This window comes from Tursiops truncatus, chromosome 17 (assembly GCF_011762595.2).
Source record: "Tursiops truncatus isolate mTurTru1 chromosome 17, mTurTru1.mat.Y, whole genome shotgun sequence".
In the NCBI taxonomy this organism is placed as follows: domain Eukaryota; kingdom Metazoa; phylum Chordata; class Mammalia; order Artiodactyla; family Delphinidae; genus Tursiops; species Tursiops truncatus.
Window position 1 is genome coordinate 38,730,780 of NC_047050.1, and position 22,900 is coordinate 38,753,679.

Below are 22,900 nucleotides of genomic sequence, written 5' to 3' on the forward strand. Positions count from 1 at the left end.
TATTACTCGTGAGTCCTGGAGGGTACAGGGCACACCTGATGGCTACACAGCCAAGCTGGGGGGTGGGGAGAGAGAATGAGAGAGAGGACCTGGGGCTGTGCATATGTTAGGGCCCAAGGGTGGGATGTTGAGGGTTTTGTAAGTTCACTATTGGCTAATTTAAAGCATAACAAAGGGAATTAGGGCACAGGAAGGGAGAAGCGAAGTCACTCACGGGGTCAGTTATCTAGGTTACCCAGGGCTTTCTGAAAGAGAGACCTTCATGGGTGAGGGCAGCCTAACTCCTTATCTGATTTTTTGATAGTAGCGGTGTCAGACAGCTGGTAATGTAATTATTAAATGTGGACATCTTTGAAATGGATGCCTTGACAATCAAAAGCTTAATATCAGGCACTTACATTAGAGTAATGACGATACCATTTCTGCACTGTCCTGAACCCTAGAACCTTGGCCACACTTATTTTGTTTCTTTGGGCTTCTATTCTTCAAGGAAGGAATTAGAACTGTTGTGGAATTTGCTAAGAACTCTAATTTTCATGAATTTTACAACTCTTTTCTCCCTCTTCCCCTGGAGCCTCTTCTTATCAGTGGTTTCAAACTTTTTTGGTAAATACACACAGTGAGATGTGTATTTTCTGTAACGACGCACATACACTGTGAATTAAAAGTATCATTGAACAATGTTTACCCTCGGTACAGAATGCGATGCCCTCTTCTAGTATAATCTACTGTAGTCTATATCTTATCTCAACCTTCCTAGCTTATTTTATTTTTTAAAATTCTGCAGAAAAAGGACTACATTGATTTCATGACCCTTCCATGGATCTCAACCCTTAGTAAAGCTGTCAGGGTCAAACTTCAACTGACTCTTTGGGCCTTAGCTAGGCAAGTCTTCAATTCTCCCGATCTCCCCATCCACTACCCGACCCCCAGTAAAATTTCTCCACCTTACATCTCATCTCCTTGGGATCCTGGCTCCCGCTTTCCCCTGTGACAGTCGTCACTTAGATATTCTGACATTTAGCTCAGCTGTGTGCTAACACTCTTTATTCTGCCCAACCCTCTCAGGCCCAAGCGATTATGAAATCTTAGATCTAGTGACCTCAGATTTCTGTACAATCAGATTCTCTTCTCTTTCTACCTCTCCCTCCTGTCTCTCTCCCTTCCTCCCTTCCATCTTTTCTTCTCCTCAGAGTGAGGTGCTCAAGTCTAAGACTTAGTAATGGTTCGTCCCACTTAAATACTAAACCTCTTTACCACAAATGTTTGACGTTAGCTCTGCCCATAGAACTGTAGCTCTGCCCAGAATCCCTGCAGAAATGCTGAATTTGTGCAGGTTCACCAGCAACTTTCACCCCCAGAAATCAAGTCCAGTCTAGCTCTTCATAAGTACATAAATCATTTTAGGGAAGGTGAAAGTTCATCTGGCCCAATATTTCTCCTCTGTTTTTGGTTTATCTTAATCCCGTTTTGCTATTTTTTCACCACGCCCTCAATCTTCTCTGTCTCCAAAAGAAGCATAACTGCCCCTCCTCAACTTTTACAAATTCTGTTAGAGCCACTTTCTTCAATAACTTATTCCATATGTTGCAGACATAAGCTCCATCAGGATCCTCCCTCCCCCCGCTGCTTCCTCATTTTTGTCTGGCATCCCTCAGTGTTTGAATCATTACAAGTAGAAGGAGAAGATACTCTCCAGTCCCATAGCAGTGGGGCCTTTCTCCTTGGTACATTCTGTGTGTTGCCTCATTTCAAAGGTTTTGTGGGCGTTTAACCCAGTGAGAAAGAGCTGCTCTGCCTTTACTGTCCTTTTTCTTCCCCTGAAAGCCCCACGTGGCTTGGGCGATGCTGCCCTTCCCTGCTCAGGACACCGTGCTTCCTGGGATAAAGGACAGAAAAGGCCTCCATCTTCCTTGGTGGGGTCCAATAAGAACTCTGAGCAGACAGAGGACACCTCTCTGGTTTTCCAGTCAATTTCCTCTGCAGACACTCTCTCAGATTTTAAATGTTTTTAAACAGATGTTTTTTCTTTGTGTAAATAACTCCACTTATCTCCATTCTAGTTATTTTTCTGATCTGTGCCCAGATTTGACTGTTTCGTGAGAAACGTACTCTTGTTCTTGGTTCTCTGCTCCCAGACTAATTATTTCCCTTTGCACTGATAATAATTACTTTTACCTTTGTTGACCTGAAATGAATAGACTGCCAGCTATTTCTTCAGCAAAGATGGGTTCATTCAGGATCAGCAGAGAATTGCAGTTCAGGGTCTGCAACCATGGCGAGCCACATGCAGTTCCCCCCATAGCGAGGGAAGGAGAACACTTTTATAGAGGGGAAAAGAAGGTTGGGAGGGCTAGAGAAAATGAAGAGTTCGTGGGTTTTCATTGGCTGAGTCCTTGCCAGGAAAGAAGAGAAGTCTTCTTCCTTCTGGTCTTCCAGCTCTATTTAACTGAGGTTTCTGTTTTATTAATATTTTTATACCTTTCAGGTGGCTATAGCTTTTCTTTGTGATGAGATCCTTTCTGTGCACCCACAGGCTTTACAACCTTTTACCTTTTTCCACATCTCTCTGAAACCAGAGAGGGAGCCTTGCCTGCTTTGCCCTGGGGTCAGGGCCCCACAGGCGCTAGGACCTGTAAACAGTTCACAGGAGGGAGGGCTGCGGTAGGGAGTTGCACGTCATTGTTGTTGATTTGTAAGTTTGACCTTTCTTGCAAAGGTCAGCTGCCAGGAAGCTGCTTTAGAGTGTTGGCCATGCCTCCGAGGCACGGCACCCTGTGGATGTGGTGGCTGTGCCAGTGTCCGTGAAAGGGAGAGTGTTGCATGCTGAGTATTATTATTATTATTTTTTTGCGATACGCGGGCCTCTCACTGCTGTGGCCTTTCCCGTTGGGGAGCACAGGCTCTAGATGCGCAGGCTCAGCGGCCACGGCTCACGGGCCCAGCCACTCCGCGGCATGTGGGATCCTTGTGGACCGGGGCACGAACCCGCGTCCCCTGCATCGGGAGGCAGACTCCCAACCACTGCGCCACCAGGGAAGCCCCTGAGTATTTTTTTGCAGTACCAATTTCTTCCTTTCTCCCCCCTTTCCAGTCTTTTGAAGATGTCATTGGGTTTGCTCCACAGCTCCAAATGACCACCTCTTTGCAAACACTGGCCTTATGTGCACTGACACCTGTCGTTGGAGGCACTTCTAAGCCAAAGGGGACTTGATAGATTCCTTTGTCTCTCATTTGACCCCATAGTGCATTATTTAAGGGGTTTCTTTGTCTCGCCCCATAATGTAGTATTCAAGTAAATAAACTCCGATGCCATACTGCCTGGATAAAATATTACAGCTGAGCTACCTATTCACTGTGGATCTTGGGGAAATTACTTAATCTTTCTGTGCCTCAGTTTCCTCATCTGTAATATGGAGCCGATAATGCTACTCTCCTGAGAATGAAACGAGTTAATGTATGGGAGTGCTTAAGAAGAGTGCCTGACACATTGTAAGCACCCAGAATATATCGGCTTTTTTTATTTGGCACTTCCATATTCTGACTCCATTCTCCAAACCCCCCCACCCTTGGACCACTTCTATGAATGGACAGTTAGGAGACATTGGTCCTTGGAACTGTGTTCTTTTATTTATTTATTTATTTATTTATTGCGGTACGCAGGCCTCTCATTGTTGTGGCCTCTCCCGTTGCGGAGCACAGGCTCCGGACGCACAGGCTCAGTGGGCCATGGCTCATGGGCCTAACCGCTCTGCGGCATGTGGGATCTTCCCGGACCGCGGCACGAACCCATGTCCCCTGCATCAGCAGGTGGACTCTCAACCACTGCGCCACCAGGGAAGCCCCCTGTATTCTTTTTTTAAATCTCTGGTTTTATTTTGCCGACTTCTGAGATCCTATATCTATGCATAGAATGGACATAGGATTTTTGCATTTGGAGCTCCTCTGATGGACACAGTGACTCCCAGCAGGGAGAACAAAAGAGGCACCCCTGTCTGTGCCTCTCCTGGGAAGACAGCTGTATCACTTCCCCGAGTGCCTTGAGGGAATCAGTAGGAACCAGCTCCATCCAGTTGTCCCTCCCTTTTTTTTTTTTTTATTAATTAATTTATTTATTGTTGGCTGTGTTGGGTCTTCGTTGCTGCACGCAGGCTGTCTCTAGTTGTGTCGAGTGGGGGCTACTTTGTTGCAGTGCACGGGCTTCTCATTGCAGTGGCTTCTCTTGTTGCAGAGCACCGGCTCTAGGCACGTGGGCTTCAGTAGCTGTGGCATGCGGGCTCAGTAGTTGTGGCTCACGGGCCCTGGAACGCAGGCTCAGTAGTGGCACATGGGCTTAGTTGCTCCGCGACATGTGGGTTCTTCCCGGACCAGGGTTCGAACCCATGTCCCCTGTGTTGGCAGGCAGATTCTTAACCACTGTGCCACCAGGGAAGTCCGAGTTGTTCCTTTTTTATTGCCCGTATTACCTGCTCCGATTTAGCTATCACTTTGGTATTTATTAATTATGCTGTGGCTGACCTTTAAGGTATGTCTTTTTTTTATGCAACTTAGCCAAAATCACATTTTGGGGCAACACTAATTATAGTAATACTGGCAGGTGCTATTACTTGGCTTTCTAAGCTCTTTCCATACCTAATTTTTAGCCCGCATTGGTAATTTTATGAAATGGGGTAATCACTTTCTAACTCTTGTTATCTTTCCCTGGGTGAACTTTCATTTTAATTTTTTTGGCAAGTGAGCTACAGATAAAGCCTGGGATTATAGCAAAACATATTTAAACACTTTGAATTGAACACAAAGTTAACTGAATCTTTTACTAAGTTGGCAAGTTAATTGAACGACTGATTAACTGGTTCCTTCAGTCAACTTTCTTGAATAGTGGGTCTGTTATCATATAGGTAGAGCCTGCAACAGTTTCACTTCCCTAACCCTATGCAAACACAAGTATTATTTTGCTGTGGTTCTTTGTCAAGCAGTACTTGCTCTTAAAACCCTGCTACTGGGGATATTTTCAGGTAACATTACATGGATTGTCTTTGCAACTCTTCTTATTCCATGTGTGAATCAGCTCAGCAGAATAACAGATTTGTCTGAACTCCCAGATTGTTTCTGTGCCTTGAATCACTTGCCAAGTGGTCTTGACCTTGAAGGGCAAAACTTAGTATTGGTTTGTGTCCTTTCTTTATCACCAAGCAGACCGACAACTAATTCCGCAGGGCCATGGGGGGCAAGAGACGTCTCAGAGGCTGGTTTATTTCTCAGCTTGGGTCTGCTAGTGTGGCAGTCCTTGGGGGTAACTCATTTCTTATAGTTACAGGGTCTGCCTCCTAGACTTATAGGCCTCAACATTTATTTTATTAATTTCCAGGCAGTAACATAATGACCACTACGTAACTCTTACAGCGTGCAGGCGCAGCTCTAAGTACTTTAGGTATATTACTCCACTTAATGCTTTCAACAGCCCTATGAGGTAAGCTCTATTATTACACCCACTTCACAGATGAGGAAACAAAAAGCGCTTCAGAGAGATGAGGTTCTTGCCTGAGGTCCCATAGCAAGAGAGTGGTAATATCCAAGGTCCCAGAGCTGGTGACGGTAGAGGATTTAAAAAACCTGGTTCTGGAGTCATAACTATTATACTCTACTGAGGATGGACTTTAACTTTTGCTGAAACCAGAGTGGAAGTTGATTTATTTACGACAAGAGATATAATAACCACGATAATAAACATTGATTATTTTCTCTGGTCACTCCTTCCTACTTAAGTGAGCAAATCCACTTAAAAGTCCAAATCATGATCAACTGTTTTTAGATGAGCATAAAACCAGCACAAAGAAATTTAAAAAATTAATCAGATTGTGTGGGTAGGGAACCAGGGAGCATTGTTGGTCCCTCTGGGCTCCAGGTTACACGGCCTCAGCCATTTTATCGCAGATACATCAGTGTTTGGAGCCGAGAGGTGATGCCTAAATCTTGCTCCATGATGTCTTTGGCCAGTGTCAGGAGTCTGGGGCACAATTACCAGCTCCACCATGGGAAATAAGCAGAGAAGGAGCCAAGATGAGATGCCAGGAGAACCGAGAACCATGTGTGATGCGTGGGAAGGCTCCAAGCAGGCTATGGGGAGGCATTCTGGAAGAATTTCCTGAGCTAGAGTCCAGTGTTTGCCATGGATTCTTATGTGTGCCTCTGGTGTGGGCATCCTGGGAAGAGTTAAAAGAGCCACCAAAGAGGAGGCTTGATTTCTAGGACTCTAGGAAGCTGCATAGATCACCCTTTCTCCTTCTAGGGATGTGCTTAGAACTCTGACAGTGCCAAGAATCAGCCTGCCTTCCATCTTGGGTGGAGCAGAGTCCCAATAACATTCTTAACTCTCAAATTACTTAAAAAAATCTTTTTATTTTGAAATAATTACAGATCCATAGGAAGTTGTAAAAATAGTGCAGAGAGGTGCTTTACCCAGTTTCCCCTAGTGGTACTCTTACCTAACTAGAGTACAGTATCAAACCAGGAAATTGACATTGGTACCATCCATTAGAACTTTTTCAGATTTCACCAGTTTTACATGCACTTACTTGTGTGTGTGTGTGTGTTTGAGAGAGAGAGAGAGAGAGAGAGAGAGTAGTTCTATGTAGTTTTTTCACACGTGTAGATTTGTGTATTGTATCACCACCGTAATCAAGATACAGAACTCTTCCATCACCACAAAGATCCTTGAATTCCTTTTAAAGAAGAAAAATCTATTCCTGAAAGCACTATTAGCTCAAGTTGCTACAATACAATTGAGAAGTTAGAGTTTTCTTTATATCCTTTACATTTCATTAATATTTTTGTGTGAATACATCCTATTCACCCCTAAGCACCTAACAACACTTGGATCTTTTTGGCTGGATTGTGAGGTTATGTTGCTTCCATTTCCAACATACCCTTTGGTAAGCCACCTAAGGAGGTGGGAGATTGGTCTGTCTTCTTTACCACAGTCTATCTAGCACCTAGAACAGGGCCTAGCACACAGAAGGCACCCAATAAACATTTCTGAAATGAATTAACTCATTCTATCTTGATCCTTACTACTAATGCTGTCAGCGAGGGGGCCTCCAACAACCCCATACAGTCTTTTTTTAAAAAAATTTTATTGCTTTACAAAGTTGTGTTAGTTTCTGCTGTATAACAGAGTGAATCAGCTATATGTAAACATATATCCCCTCTTTTTTGGATTTCCTTCCCATTTAGGTCACCACAGAGCACTGAGTAGAGTTCCCTGTGCTAGACAGCATGTTCTCATTAGTTGTCTATTTTACACATAGTATCAATACTGTATATATGTCAATCCCAATCTCCCAGTTCATCCCACCCCACCCGCCTGTCCCCCTTGGTATCCATATGTTTGTTCTCTACGCCTGTGTCTCTATTTCTGCTTTGTAAATAAGATTGTCTATACCAATTTTTTCAGATTCCACATATATGTGTTAATATACCATATTTGTTTTTCTCTTTCTGACTTACTTCACTCTGTATGACACTCTCTAGGTCCATTCAGTTCTCTATAAATGACCCAATTTCATTCCTTTTTATGGCTGAGTAATATTCCATTGTATATATGTACCACATCTTCTTTATATTCCTCTGTTGATGGACATTTAGGTTGCTTCCATGTCCTGGCTACTGTAAATAGTGCTTCAATGAACATTGGGGCACATGTGTGTTTTTGAATTATGGTTTTCTCTGGGTGTATGCCCAGTAGTGGGGTTGTTGGGTCACATGGTAGTTCTATTTTTAGTTTTTTAAGGAACCTCCGTACTGTTCTCCCTAGTGGCTGTACCAATTTGCAGTCCCACCAAGAGGGTTACCTTTTCTCCATACCCTCTCCAGCATTTCCTGTTTGTAGTTTTTTTTTTTGCGGTATGCAGACCTCTCACTGTTGTGGCCTCTCCTGTTGCGGAGCACAGGCTCCGGATGTGCAGCCTCAGCGGCCATGGCTCACGGGCCCAGCTGCTCTGTGGCGTGTGGGATCCTCCTGGACCGGGGCACGCACCCATGTCCCCTGCATCAGCAGGCAGACTCTCAACCACTGTGCCACCAGGGAAGTCCTAAACTGCTCTTTGAACTAGCTTTCCTTTCAGGTATTCTCAGTTTGGGCAGAGGCATTACCTTTCTCTTGTTCTGATAGTTGATACCTGGTTGAAATTCTCTGTGTTTAGTATATTAATTGCCATTGGTTCTTCCTCTGACACAGCCTTCATCTAATGTCTGGATTCTTAAAACTAAATGTCTAAATGCTACTCTGACTTCCGAAACCACCTCTCCCTGCTTACACCCCTCTCCATGCTGCCCATTATTTTTATTTATTTTATTTTTCTTTATTTTTTGGCTGCATCGGGTCCTAGTTGCGGCATGTGGGATCTTCGTTGAGGCACTGGGATCTTTGTTGTGGTACGCGGGCTTCTCTCTAGTTGTGTGGGCTCCAGAGCACTTAGGCTCTGTAGTTTGCGGCATGGGGCTCTCTCGTTGAGGCACATGAGCTCAGTAGTTGTGGTGCGTGGGCTTAGTTACCCCGTGGCATGTGATATCTTAGTTCCTCAATCAGGGATCGAACCCATGTCCCCTGCATTGGAAGGAGGATTCTTTACCACTGGACCACCAGGGAGACAAGAATGAGAGAAGGCAGCTGGGATTAACTGGGGAGAGAGAGTGCCCTGAGGACTTGCCTTGGTGGGACAGCAGGAGCGTGAACTATGAGAAGGAGTTAATGCTTCGTCATGAACAGACTCACCACCTGCATCAGTGCATGCTAGGTGAAGACAGGCAGGGCTACGAGGATGAAATTCCAAGGAGGATGCTGCCTTCTCCCCAGGCAGTGGTAGAATTTGCAAATGGATGGACTGCAGAGCTGGAACTGCAGGAGAGGTAAGAAGACCTTCCAATCCCTGTGGTTGGGCTCATAGGTGAAGTAAGGGGCCAGGGTTCAGAACCCTGAAGCTGAAGGGAAGAAACCAGGGTCTTGCAGGACAGGGATGAGGGTTGGGAAGTGATGTGTAGGAGGACTAGAAAGTGAGCTAGTTTGGGGTTTGCTCTTTGGGGCCAACAAGAGGGAAATGCCTAGGCCCAGATTTCAGGACCCTTGATGCAGTAGACAAACCCACCAGCCCAAGCTCTGGCCCTTCTGAGGCTTATCTGGTGCCAGAGCTGCTCCAAGGTCCCAGGCAGAGCCAGGGCTGGAACTCCTGCTGTTTTCCTAGGGTCAGTGGGTGGTGGGAAGGCAGGGGCGGAGGCAACGGCTGTGAACCCTGCCCCTCCACTTGCTGCCCTTCCCCCACCCCCCGCATTTTTAAAGTTCCAAACCTATTTCTGGGCTCCCCATCTTGGACCAGAAACGTACCTCAGCCGTAAGCACATCGTGAGTCTTTAGTTCTCTGGTAAGAACTTGAGGTTTGTGTAATGAAGATAGAAGTAGCTGTGTTTGAAGTGGTTGCCATGATATGGGAATAGATGGGGAAAGGCCTCTTGTCACAAGGCAAGGGGCTGCCAGAAAGTGAAGACTAGTCTCTTGGAATGTGTGAGGTGCAAGGAGAAAAGCTGCTGTTCTATCCTGGGAGCGTGGTGCCCCAGGAGAATGGGTGAGAATTAAACCTTCTTCCTGCCTTTTAATCTTTTTTATTTTCTATGTTACTGCATTGGTCTGATTCCACTTTCCTTCTTCCTTGTCCTTTCCTTCCTCCCCTTCCATCCTTCCTTCCTTCCTTTTGATGAAGGAGAAGGGGAACTGGCTAATAACCTGACATGATGAAATCTGCCATGCTGTTTAAGAAAATGTGACCTAAATAATTAAAAATAATATATCATAATGTTAAATTAGTAACATGGAATTGTTATGGAAACAACATGTGCTGGGATTGGTTAATGGGGACAAGCCTATTTCAGCTTTGAGGAAAAGCTACAGCTTGCAGTGGGTGGTGGATAAACACAGCATGTAGTACATCATATATGCCCATGCAGTGAAATGAGCCAGACGGGCAGGCTCTCAGAAGAGATGAAATGAATTAGAGGCCAGAGCTTGAAAAGGTAAAAGGGACCTTCTAATTGTCTTCAAGTAGTTGAAGATGATCAAATCTCAAGAAGAGTGTTTCAGGGAATTTACGAAGGCACAGGAAAACCAGTATTTTAAGGGCATTTCGTGGCTTGGCTAGTAGATTACATTTATGGTTTAGTAGCTAGGAAATAAAGTGCCAAATTCTTTATATCCATTGAAATGTCCATAATTTTCTCAGAAAAGCTAGAAGCTGAATTTTATGAATGGTACCCTGAGTCAGTACCCTGGAGTCAGATAGGCTAGGTTCAAATTCACTTACCAGGGTGCTTGATCCCAGGGTAAGTTATTTCTCTGAACTTCAGTTTTCTCATCTTTGAAATGGGGATGATTATGGGAATTAAATGAGGTAATAATGTACACGATTGTGGTTTTCAAGGTGCTATTCAATACTAGTTGTTATTCTTCCCAAGTCCTATCTCTTAGACTAGAAGGTTTAGTGCAACACCCTGCAGGGTCGCACGTGTTTGCTTTTTACCTCCATTCGGAGGCTTACGGTGCAGTGTATTCCAGTATCCTTACCCAAGTGCCATGGAACCTCTGGGACCTGAGCCTATGTTTCTCCCCCTTCTCTATTAATGATAACAAAAGGAACAGTCATACTCATTGCAGAATCCAGTTAAAGCCAGGCTTTTTCTTTCCCCCACCTTGAGCTCTTTGGGCTGGGAGCTTGTATGGGGATAGTGGGAAGGCTTGGCCGGCTCCTGTGTTTCCCTGTCTTGTTCTTTTACTTCCACCCCACTCCCTCTGGTGTCCTGGGTGAGAGTGGGAGGAGAAGGAGGAAGGAGAAAGGGCTTGGAAGGTCTTACTTGAAAACAGTTGTAACTGGCATTGGGGCACCTGAGTGGCTTGGGTGCTACAGTGCTGATGCTGACTCTTGTGGGGAGAGGTCGTTCAGGGACTCTGGCCCTAGCATTTTCCCACCTGTAGCTCCCTTGATACTGGCGGTGGCTCCTGCAGCTGAACATTTGTGACTCTCTCCTCAGTTCTTGACTATCATCTCTCTGTTGGATTACCTTGACCTTCTAGGCGGTCCATTTAAAGCTCATCCGTTGGTCTCTTCCATGGGGTTTATAGCTGCCCAGTGAGAAACCTATGAACATCTTTGCCCCACCAAACTCTAGGAAAGCTGGCTGTTCCCTTTGTTGTCTTGCCTCTTTGCCACCAGACAGGATGCTCCAGCCAGCTTCTTACCTTTAACATTTGGGGAACGAGTCAGATGTCAGTCCTGCTATCACTAGGGAACAAATGACAAACTCTTGAAGTTCTTCTCTTAAAGAACCCTTCATTTGGCATAAGGTGGGGTTTGGGGAGAGGCACTGTCTTCTCTTTGTTCACAGTGGGGAGGACTCTTGGGTTACCAACAACTCTCTTCAAAGAAAATCCCAACTACCTCCTAGCTTCTTCCTGACCTAATGAATTTGTACATTGCTTTTTACAGTGTATTTTTTGGAGGGGGCTGATGAGCTCCCCTTGGAAGAACAATATTTTTGGTCACCCCCTTGTAAATCCTGCAGGATGGCCTTGGCATCTGTCTTCTAAGCTTTGAGGCATGGCCCACACTCAGAGATGGGAAGGGTCCCATCTGAACACTGTTTCACCAGGGTGAGGTTAAGTGTTCACAAAGATGGGGCTGTAAACAATTTTTTCAGGGCCCTTCTGCTGCCCCTGGATACCTAGAGGCCCCTGGACCTCAGGGCCTCCTTCTGTGTACCGGCCCCAGAATCCCTAATACAAGTCATAAAGCTCTCATTCCCAACTAATCCCAAACAAAGTTGTTAGACAAAGCCAGTCTGGTTCAAGGAAATCACTTAAAGCAAATGCAAAACCAGTGCAGTTAAAAGGAAAGGAAAATTCACGAAGGGAAAAAAAAAATCCAAGGAGAATTTCAGCATAGAGTTTTTGGCAGATGAAACCAACATTCTGTCCCGTTGTAGCCACCCTGTCTGAGCTGGGGGCAAGGAGAGGGGAGCTCTCCCTCCCTGGAGGGGTTCTCTTTTTGCCTCCCCCCGCCTGCACCAGTAGTTTGAAGTACCTGTCCCTTCTATTAATACTGGGTCATCGCCAGTAGGACTCATAGGTTTTCTCTGTAAGCTTGTAACCAGGATGGTATATGTACCAAAATGTTACCCAATTTGAAGGGTATGTGGGAAAACCCCCCAACCCTAGCACATAATTATCCTCTCAGCATCATTTAGAAAGTCACAGCCATTCCCTCCATTCCCTCAACCTCTAACATGACCAGTAGGGGGCACTGCAGGGTGAGATTCCCAGCAGTACCCCTGCCTCTCTACCAAGTTACTGGAACATGAAGTATGGAACATAATCCACTTATTTTAGTGATAGTAGTATACTTTTAGCTACAGTCATTCTTGCTGAGCGATTATCTATGAATTGAAGATCTCAGTTGCTCTTGGGATGTGATTGGCTAAAGAAGGACGTTTTAGCTTGAAGGATATGGGATACATTCTGACTGGGTGTTAGGAAGATGTGAAGCAATGGGCCCTAGTGATTGTCCCTGGAAGAATGGTTCAGAGATGACCACTGGGGACCATGATGCATTTGGCTAGGGCACTGAGAGAAGGGTCTGGCAGCCTTAGATGCGGATGTGAGGGAGCCAGAGACGTGAAAGCTGAGTGTTTTAAAACCTCAGGAAGCAGCTATCTTCTACGCCTGACTTTATTGGATACTGTGAACTTGGGCAATTGAACTTAAAGCCAACAGTGAGTTTATTATAAAATAAATAAAGGCACAAATAGTTCTTTTTGTCAAGGAAGGGAAATTGAGGGAAGAGTGGAGAGTAAAGAGAAAACAAATCATAGATTTTAAAAGAGTCACAGATACTAAAACAAAAATCCAAGGCAGATTTGGAAACTAGGGCTTTTTTATTTAAAACAAAATTATTTTTCAATCAGGGAATTTAGGTGATTCAAATAAAAAAGTACGAAGTGGTTGATAATGAGAGGTCTACCCCTTTGTACGAGGCACCATTTTCCCCTCTCCATGGCTTTCTAGAGATACTTCATGCATATATACAAATGATGCATCGTTCTAGTTTCCTTTTTTAATATGACTGTAACTTGGAGATAATTCCTTTCTAGTCCTGAAGTGTTTCTTCGTTCTTTTTTATTGCTGTAAAATATTTCGTTGTCTGTGGACAGACATCTGGGTTCTTTTCAGTCATTTCCTACTACAGATGAGGATTTGTTGGACATCCTTATACAGGAAGCCGGAGCTGTGGGGAGAACACTAAAGTTCTCCACAGTGGCCAATTCAGAATCGGGCTGCTTTGAGGGGGCTACCAGGGAGGGGTACCTTCCCAGGAGGAGACAAGGACCCAAAAAGTTCTTTATATACCTACCAACCCAAGGTTGTAAAAGTTTATGAATCTGTGACCTCACCTCTACTCCAAGACCATTTATAGTTTTCGTAAAGTTTTACGTGTACCATGGTCTTCCTGTGTAGATCCCGAGGAACTTTCTGATTTTCATCCTATTCCTTTGTCTCCTCTGGGCCTCAGTTTATTCATCTGGAAAATCAGAAAGGTGGACTTTAAGATGTTCTTAAACTCTTCCTTAAGCCACAGTACTTTTATTTTTTTTCTGCCAGATGAAATTTAGGAGGAACTCTAATAAACGGTCCAGATAAAAACAAGGAATGGTATGATTTCATAGTCTCTTAATTATTTCTTGGCAGATGGTTTTCTGTGGAACCCCTGAAGTAGCTCTGAAAAGCTGTGGGCATCTATGGAAGGTTGGATGAAAAGAAACAGACACCAGCTTGAAAGGTTTTTTGTTTATGTCTTTGATAACATTATAATAATGGCTGGTTACCTTGATTCATAGGGGCACAAGATTCTATTGAGATTCTGTCATCTACTAGCTTCTATATAAATTATGACATTAGATACATTGACCAAAAGGGAAAAGGCCAGGAACATAGAACATGAAAAGTAGGTCTGGGTGGTGGTGGTGGTGGGGAGGTGGGTGAGAAGGAAAGAGAGAAAAGGAAACAACTAGGGAGATAAAGAAGAAAAGATGTTCACATGACCTTTAGATTAATGCACTGAGCTGCACCTTTTGTGAGCTGATTCCTGAATGTGGGAGGCTCTGAGGTGGGAAAGGACCATATATAGGAAGCAGAGAGATTGAGATACTTACAATTTAGTTGAGATTTTAAAGATACAACATGTAGATATTGACATTTTCCAGCAGCGTAAATAACTTCATCTCTGGATTTTAGACAGGTTGGAAAGATTCTAAACATGGTATGGTTAAATAGCCTGGGGGAAGCACACTTCAATCTTGTCTCGTGTTCTGGAGGAGGAATCATGATGGGGGTGTGTCTTTGTCATGCTGCAGGCAGACTGAACCATCAATGCTAGGCTGGTGTTTGGCACCATTCTCCTCTTAGGAACGTCCCCTGGGGGTCTGTGGCATCTGGGGAGATGTCTCTGTGGCAGGCAGAGTTCAGTGGAGGTTTAGCCCTAAAAATTCTTCAGAGTGAATACTTGTGGCCCTGGTCCATTGAATGATAGCAGAGGAATCACAAAAACGATTTGATCTGTGAGTCATGTCTAAAAGTCCCTGAGCAGCCTCATTTTCCTCCTAATCATAGCAAACTGTCCCCCACATCTAAGTTAAGAAAAACTCCCAGCATTGATAAACTAGGTATTTATCCTGTTTAAAAAATATATGAAATGTGAATAAGTATAATAAAAATATAATAATATAAATATAATGACAATAAGATCAGGGTTCTATGGGCTCATCATTTTTAATATTTTGCTAGCTTTGAGACTTTGAGTTTGTATCTGAATTTAATGTAAGTCAGAAGAGGGAATGGGAAGTGCAAGGTGTGTGTGTGTGGGGGGGTGGGTAGGTGTGTGGGGGGGTGTGTAGCAGGCAAGAAAAGAGTTATGGCCTCAGACTTTATTCAGGGTTTCCTGAGTTTATAAAGATAGCAGTAACAAAGCTTGGTGGTTCAGATATTCTGTCCCTCCTGGCCTTTAATACCCTTTGGGATTTTAAGAGGTGCTGGAACTGTTTTGTTTTGTTTTGTTTTTTCCTGCAAATAGGTGGGAAATTTTGTGGATTTTCAAAGTAGGAATTAAAATCACTGTTTTCTGTACTGTCTGATGTCTGCTAGAAGCCATCCTATCCAAGAAATTATTCATCACAGTGCAGGGATTTCTGAAGTCTTTTGAATGAAATGAGTTTGCGTAGACAAATGGCGGGTCACAGCGGGAATGCAGGAGATGAACCTGCCCTGAAAGGTCATAGATTGGCCAATCAGCCTCTGAACTTAAGGGTAGGGAACTGAGAAGGCCAAGGCTAATGGTCTGATCTCCTTAGAGGCTATTAATGGGTTTGCCAACCCCAGAAAGTGATCGCTGCTGCTGGTCACGGGTAGGTTCAGTGAGAATCTCATCATTCCCATTGAAAGTCTGGTTCAAAATTGTTACTAATGTTGGGTCAATGATGTCATCTCTGTATAAAGAGAAAATACTATGGTCGAAGAGACACAGCTAGTCAAATGGCTTATCAAATTAACTGTCTAATTTGAGAAGTGTCTTAGAATGATTACAATAATTTTGAACAAGCAAATCAAGTGTGTTTTGACCTGATACCTGTCCAACTATGCATCCTGACCATTGGCAACTGCAGGACTGGTATCCAATTGTGGCTGATAAAGGATAATAATCCACACCCCATCAAATCTTGATGAACAGAGAAGAGGGTAACTTCCTCTTTTCTCTGAGGATAGTGAAAAATCTGAATTTTTAAAAAGACTTCTTTGATAAAGAGATTGTAAGCACCTAGAAGGGTAGGGACATCATATATATATATATATATATATATATATATATATATATATATATAAATTATATATAAAATTTTAAAAAATCCCATCACCTCCTCTTATTCCCTCAGGTGTGGTTCTATGGGCAGAGTGAACACTATTAAGTGTAATTGACAAAATGATGTAGCTTTCACTATTTGAAATGAGTCATCCTTAAAGATCTCAAAAGGCTGTGGTGAGGGAGACAGTGTTATAAAGGGTATGTTGGTTTTGAAAGGACATAGAGAACTTTGAGAATGTTTCTAAGAGAGGCAAAAGCATCTTGGAAATGCTAGAAAAAAAGATCCTAACCAATTTGATCTTGCTGAGCTAGCTCTTTATCCCTCAGCTGCATGATTGTGGGGAAGTTGTTTAAACGCTCAGTACCTTAGTTTCCTCATCTGTAAAACTGGAAGAATAATGTATCTACAATACAGGGTTGTTCCTAGAATTAAATGAGCTAACATATCAGAACTTGGAACAATGATCGGCAGTAGGAATTGCTCAACAAATGTTAACAATTACTATCACTTTCATTAAAGATCTTGGGGGAAAGGATAGATTAACTTCTCTCCTCCCCCAAAATGTAAAATATTTGACTAACATACTTTCAATTTAACATTCTTTTAATGTCATAGAGAGAGAGTTTTGTGAACCTTCCAGCATAGTAATTTACAATTGTGGAGTCTGTCATGCTTTCCCCTTTACTTCAGCTTCAGCTACTTTGATTTCTCTGTGGGAGATCTGAATAGACATTTCTCCAAAGAAGACATACAGATGGTCAACAGGAATGTGAGAAAATGCTGAACACCACTAATTATTAGAGAAATTCAAATCAAAACTACAATGAGTTATCACCTCACTCTGGTCAGAATGGCCATCATCAAAAAGTTCACAAATAATAAATGCTGGAGGGGGTGTGGAGAAAAAGGAAACCTCCTGCACTGTTGGTGGGAATGTGAATTAGTGCAGCCACTAGGGAGGTTCATTAAAAAACTAAAAATAGAGCTACCATATATAAACCTGCAATCCCACTCCTGGGCATATATCTGGAGAAAACCATAATTCAAAAAGATACATGCACTCTAATATTCATTGCAGCACTATTTACAGTAGCCCAGACATGCAAACAACCTAAATGTCCATCGACAGATGAATGGATAAATAATATGCGGTATATTTATACAATGGAATACTATTCGGCCATAAAAAAGAATAAAATAATGCCATTTGCAGCAACATCGATGGGCCTAGAGATTATCATACTAAGTGAAGTAGGACAGAGAAAGACAAATATCATATAATATCGCTTATATGTGGAATCTAAAATAAAAATGATACAAATGAACTCATTTACAAAACAGAAAGAGACTCACAGACACAGAAAACAAACTTATGGTTACCAAAGGGGAAAGGAGGAAAGGGATAAGTTAAGAGGTTAGGATTAACATATACACGTTACTATATGTAAAATATATAACCAACAAGGACCTGAATCACTGTGCTTTTCACCACTGAAAAAAACATGGGATTGTAAATCAACTATACTTCAATAAGAAATAAATAAATTAAAAAATACATATGGAATTTTAATGAAATAACACTGGTAATGTAACAAATGTGACTTTTTATACATGCCAACGAGTACTGTCTCATTAAAATGTGTTCATCGTGAGAGGCAAATGACACCCATAACATTCAAAATAATTTGGTGTTCCTTTCAGAACTGTCTTCAGATTCATGGATGAAAACCAGTCTCATAACTTTATATCACACTTTAAACTTTTTAATTAAAAAAACTTTTTAGTTTAAAATAATTTGACTCACAAAAATGTTGCAAAAACAGTTCAAAGAATTTCCACATACTCTTCATCCAAATTCCCCAAATATCAACCCCTTATACAACCACAGTATAATCATGAAAAGCAGGTAATATAATACTAATCTACACACTTTATTCAAATTTCACAAACTGTCCTACTGATGTCCTTTTTCTGGTCCAGTTCAGGGCACACATTGCATTTAGTTGTATTACCTTAGTTTCCTTTAATCTGGAACATTTTCTTGGTCTTTGTCTTGTCTGATGTTGACACTTTTGAAGAGGATTGACCAGTTATTTTACAGAATCTCCCTCAGTTTGGGTTTGTCTGATGTTTCCTCATAATTAAAGTTGTGAATTTTTGGCAAGAATACCATAGACACGACCCTGTGGCCTTCTCAGTACATTGTATCAGGAGGCACGGGATATCAGTTTCTCATTACTGATTACTGGCCATATTTGCTTACTTGGTTGAGGTGGTGTCTGCTAGGCTTCTCCACTGTAAAGTTACTACTTTCCCCTTTGTAAAGAAGTCTCTTATAGGGAGATTTTTGAGACTATGTAAGTATCCCCTTTCTCATTCATTGTCTAATTTTAGCATTGTATTAGAGTTCTCCAGAGAAACAGAAACAGTAGGATATATATATGTGTGTGTAATGTGTATTTACTTATATTCATTATGAGGAATTGGCTCACATGATGATGGAGGCTGAGAAGTCCTATGATGTGCCTTCTGCAAGCTCGAGACCCAGGAAACTGGGTGGTATAGTTCCAGTCTGAGTCCAAAGGCCTGAGAAGCAGGGGAGATGATAATGTAAGTCCCAGTCCAAGAGTAAGAGAAGACCAACGTCCCAGCTCAGGCAGGCAGGCAGGCGGGCAGGAAGAAAAAGGGATGAATTCCGCCTTCCTCTGCCTTTTTGTTCTGTTCAGGCCTTGAATGGATTGAATGATACCCACACACACTGGGGAAGGCCATCTACTTTACAGAGTCCACCCACTCAAATGCTGATCTCATCTGGAAACACCCTCACAGATACACCCAGAAATAATATTTAATCTGGGCACCTCATAGTACAGTCAAGTTGACACATAAAATTAACCTTCACAACCTCTATCTATAATTCTTGCCTGGAACAATGATTACTTAGGTGTTTGCCCAAATGGTCACATTTTTTTTTTTTAAACTCCAAACCAGTATGTCTAGATGGGCAGTTCACTTTTACACACTTGAATGGGCGACAGGGTGACTGTGGGTTGTTCCCACATTCAAATCCAATGTCTGTAAGTGCTGTACTTCTTTTCCTCCTCCCATTCCTCCCTGTTCTACTATGTTTTACAGTGCCTACACAGAGGCTTCTCAGACAGAGGAAAGCACATGTTATTTGGAAACAGACAGATCTGGATTTGAATCCTACACCCACCACATCCCAGTTGGGTAACCTATTCAAGTAACTTAATCTCTGGGTTTCAGGCGCCTCCTAAGTGAAAATAGTATTCCACTTCATGGGCTGTTTTAAAGGGTATATAAGCTACCACGTATAAAATTTTCTGCATAAGCATGATGTGAGGCTCTTTAATGAAAGTTGGCTCTTTGTTGTTCTTTTTCCAATGAAAGCAATCAAATAGTCACGGTAGATACAAAGGCTGAATTTTGATTTCATGAATTTAGATTGAGGCCAGCTTTAAAAAAATCTCTTCAGGTGATTCTAATGTGCACCCAGAGTTGAGCACCACCGAATTAGATGCTCACTTAAGGCCTTACTGATTTAAAACTCTAAGATAAAAGGAAACTGAATATAGCTTTACTTTTGTAATTTTAGCATGGTATCATTAAAGGTATGGACAATAAAAATAATAAAATATTGTATAAAGGGGAAAATTTTGTGAAAAGGGGCAATTTGAGGTATTGGTTCATTCATCCACTTAGGTAATCAGTGGTTTCTTGAACCCCTATGTTTAGATGTTGTGCTGAGCACTGGGGCATATAAAGATGAAATGGGCACAGTCAAGCAGTTACAGCACAGTACAGTGTGATGCAAGCTATAGTGGAGGGAGGTATACAATGGTCTAATACGTCACGAATACTATGCATGGTGTTTGCCATGTGAAGGAGTTCAGTTTTTATTTCATCAGTGTTTGACAACTTATAAAGACTACTGAGTGGGTAGGGACATCATGATTTGCTAGAAATATTACTCTCGTGTGTTTGGAATGGGTGAGCAAGGAGATAGGGTAATCAGGAGAGAGAAGAGCGAGGGGGAGGGAGGGGGAAGAGGCTGGGTGCTTAATGCTGGGATATGACAGTGGGGATGAAAATGAGGGGCTTGACTTGTGAGATATGTTAGGGGAGGAATGACAGGACTTGAAGACCAGTTATGTGAGGGGGAGGCTTTGATGTCTTCCAGGTGCGTATGTAATTGGTGTCCTCATTCACTGAACTAGGGGAAGGGCATGGTTGTGGATGGGGATCTAGTGAGTTCAGTTTTGAATCTGTTATGAATTGAGGCATTTGGGAATATGTTATCTCACTAGATGGTGGTTGATATATGGATCTGGAACTTGGGAAAGGAACCTCCATTAGAGAGAAAGATGAGGAACTATACAGTTGGTATCTGTAGCCACTGGTATGGATGCAACTGTCCAGATAGAACATGTAGAAGACTAAGAGAAAAGTCAAGGACAGAGCTTAGGAATAATTAGTGTTAAGTGGAAGGTGGGTGGAAAAGGAGCCAGAGAGGAGAGTCTGAGGAGAGGCAGAGAGCATGACGAGGACCAGAAGGGGAGCATCTCAGGGACATCAGGAGTAAGACATTTGAAGAAGGGCAAACTGGTCATTAAAAGTGACAGAAGCATCAAATAAAGTAAGTTCTGGACTGAGCGAAAAGAATTGGATGTGGCCTCTAGGTGGACATAGGAGACTTTATTGTATTTATCTAATGAAATTTGTAGAGTTTCTGAGAACAGGTTGAAATGTCCCCTGCTTTCAAGAAAACTTCCATGACTAATTCCACACCACCCTGCTCACTCAACACATTAAGAACATTGAATACATCCTCCCTGAGCTGGAAGTCACTTTGTAGGTCATTTAACCTAGGCCTTACTGAACAGGTAAGGAAATTAACACCCAGAAAAGTCATTACTTGCCTGGGGTCAAGTGACACATTTAAGACATTAATCCAGGGTTTTTCCACAGACATTGGCATTGGTGCAATTACTTTGTACTAATTTACTACTTGTTCATATGTTGCCTATTTACACACTGGTTGTTTTGTATTTATGTAGTTTGGGGTTTTGCAGTTTCCCAAGGTTGTAGGAACTACATATATACTACTTTATTACCTTCTTTCTTTCTCACTGTTTACCTTTTGCCTTTATGGGCTATTTTAAAGAATAAATAAACTATGATCTTGGGCAGAAGGATCCTACAAAGCAACCCATAGAGCCTAGGAGAAGGAGCCTGAAAAGTGTTTCTTAGCAAGTCTCTCAGCAGAGGATCAAAGCCTGATGTCCCAGTCTGGTTTGTCTCTTTGTATCCTTTTACTGCAGAAAATCAAGTTCTGGCCAACATGGATTTTGCTGTCCCATGTAAGGCATTGCTCAGCAAAGCCCTGTCTCCTCCACTCTACCATTCCCTTGGCTAAGTGGCCTTGGGGGCTACCGAGAGGATGGCAGGAGAGCTGAGGAAACAGCAGCCCAATCACTTTCTGACTCTGAGACTCAGGACCTAGTGTCTGAGAAATTTCATCTAGAGAACTCCTTGTCTTTTAGAAGCATTTGTGCTTTCATAACATTCTGGGTGAGTTCTTATGGCACCTGTCTCAACCACTTTTGTTCTCTTCCATTTATTCAATCTTCATCCATCTTCTCAACCTCTCTCTCCATTTCTTTTCTCTTTGTCTCTCTTTGTGTCTCTGTCAGCTACAGACCTCTTCATTCACCCTGTCTCTACATATCTTTTTCTGTCTTTATCTTTAGGTAGCATGTCTTTAAGCCAGCATGCATAAAACGAATAGCAAAAACTGTGGTACATAGTAATTGTTCAATAAACATTGTAATTGTGCAGTCAGAAGGTGTTTAGATGTGCTGGAACCATGGAACCATTGAGTGTATGATAGTACTATATAGAAGTCAATAATTTCTTTTTAGCTTCGACATTTTGATCAAGGACCTCCAAGTACCATGTAGTCCTGACTCAGAAAGTTAGCTACAGGGACAGGCAGTGTATAGGCCTGGAGCTCAGAGAAGTCCTGCCTTGTAGCTCTACCTGTGGGCAGGTACTCCTCTAGGATTCACTATTTCTGAATCTACAGCCACAGAAATCCACCTCACATACATGTGATGTGCATGCCAGGAGAACGGTGAGCCCACCAGGAATTTGTAATGATATCTAGTGCAGTGGGTATTAAAAATTTTAAACTAACTAACATCTATTCCCCCTTCCTAGAAACATCCTGATTTCCTTTTGGGTCAAGGCCTTGCCCCACTGTGATGTCTTGGGATAATCCACATGTCAGGAGGCTGTTCTGGAAGTGGGAAAGACAAGATTCTTTTTCTCGCTATCCTGGTATAGCTAGGATAACACACGGCCTAGGCTCAGATAATCAGACACATCCTCCCGGGACTTGGAATTTTGAGTGAGTGATGGAAAAATAAGAGAAACAGTTGGAATTTCCTCATCACAGCAGCGGTACCCTGATCAGTGCTCAGTTCCTGGTTCCTTCCTCTGGAGCTGACCTGGATCCTGCCTGTTTCCAGGCTTGTTCTTCAGCCTCTCGTCAGTTCTGTAAGCCCATCATTTCCTTTGGCTAGAGTTAACCACTGTCCTAGTCTGCTCGGGCTGCTGTAACAAAATGCCACAGACTGCGTGGCTTCAACAACAGAAACTTATTTTCTCATAGTTCTGGAGGCTCTGAGTTCAAGATCAAGGCTCTGGAAGAGTTTGGTTTCTGGTGAGGATTTTCTTCCTGTCTTGGAGAGGGCTGCTTTGGCCTCACATGGTCTTTCTGTACATGCATGATGGGAGAGAGTGGGCTTGATCTCTGGTATCTCTTATAAGGACACTAATCCTTTCATTTTATTTATTTATTTATTTAGTAAAGTTATGTTTTTTTATTTTTATTTTATTTATTTATTTTTGGCTGTGTTGGGTCTTC

General features: G+C 42.6%; 1 long non-coding RNA gene across 1 annotated transcript in view; it reads left to right on the forward strand.

The window, feature by feature from the left end:
• Nucleotides 1-22,900, forward strand: part of LOC141276914 (uncharacterized) — a 71,835-nt gene that overhangs the window by 22,474 nt on the left and 26,461 nt on the right. The window contains exon 2 of the long non-coding RNA XR_012327274.1: nt 13,784-13,874. This is a non-coding gene — a long non-coding RNA (uncharacterized lncRNA). The remainder of the gene's footprint in view (nt 1-13,783; nt 13,875-22,900) is intronic.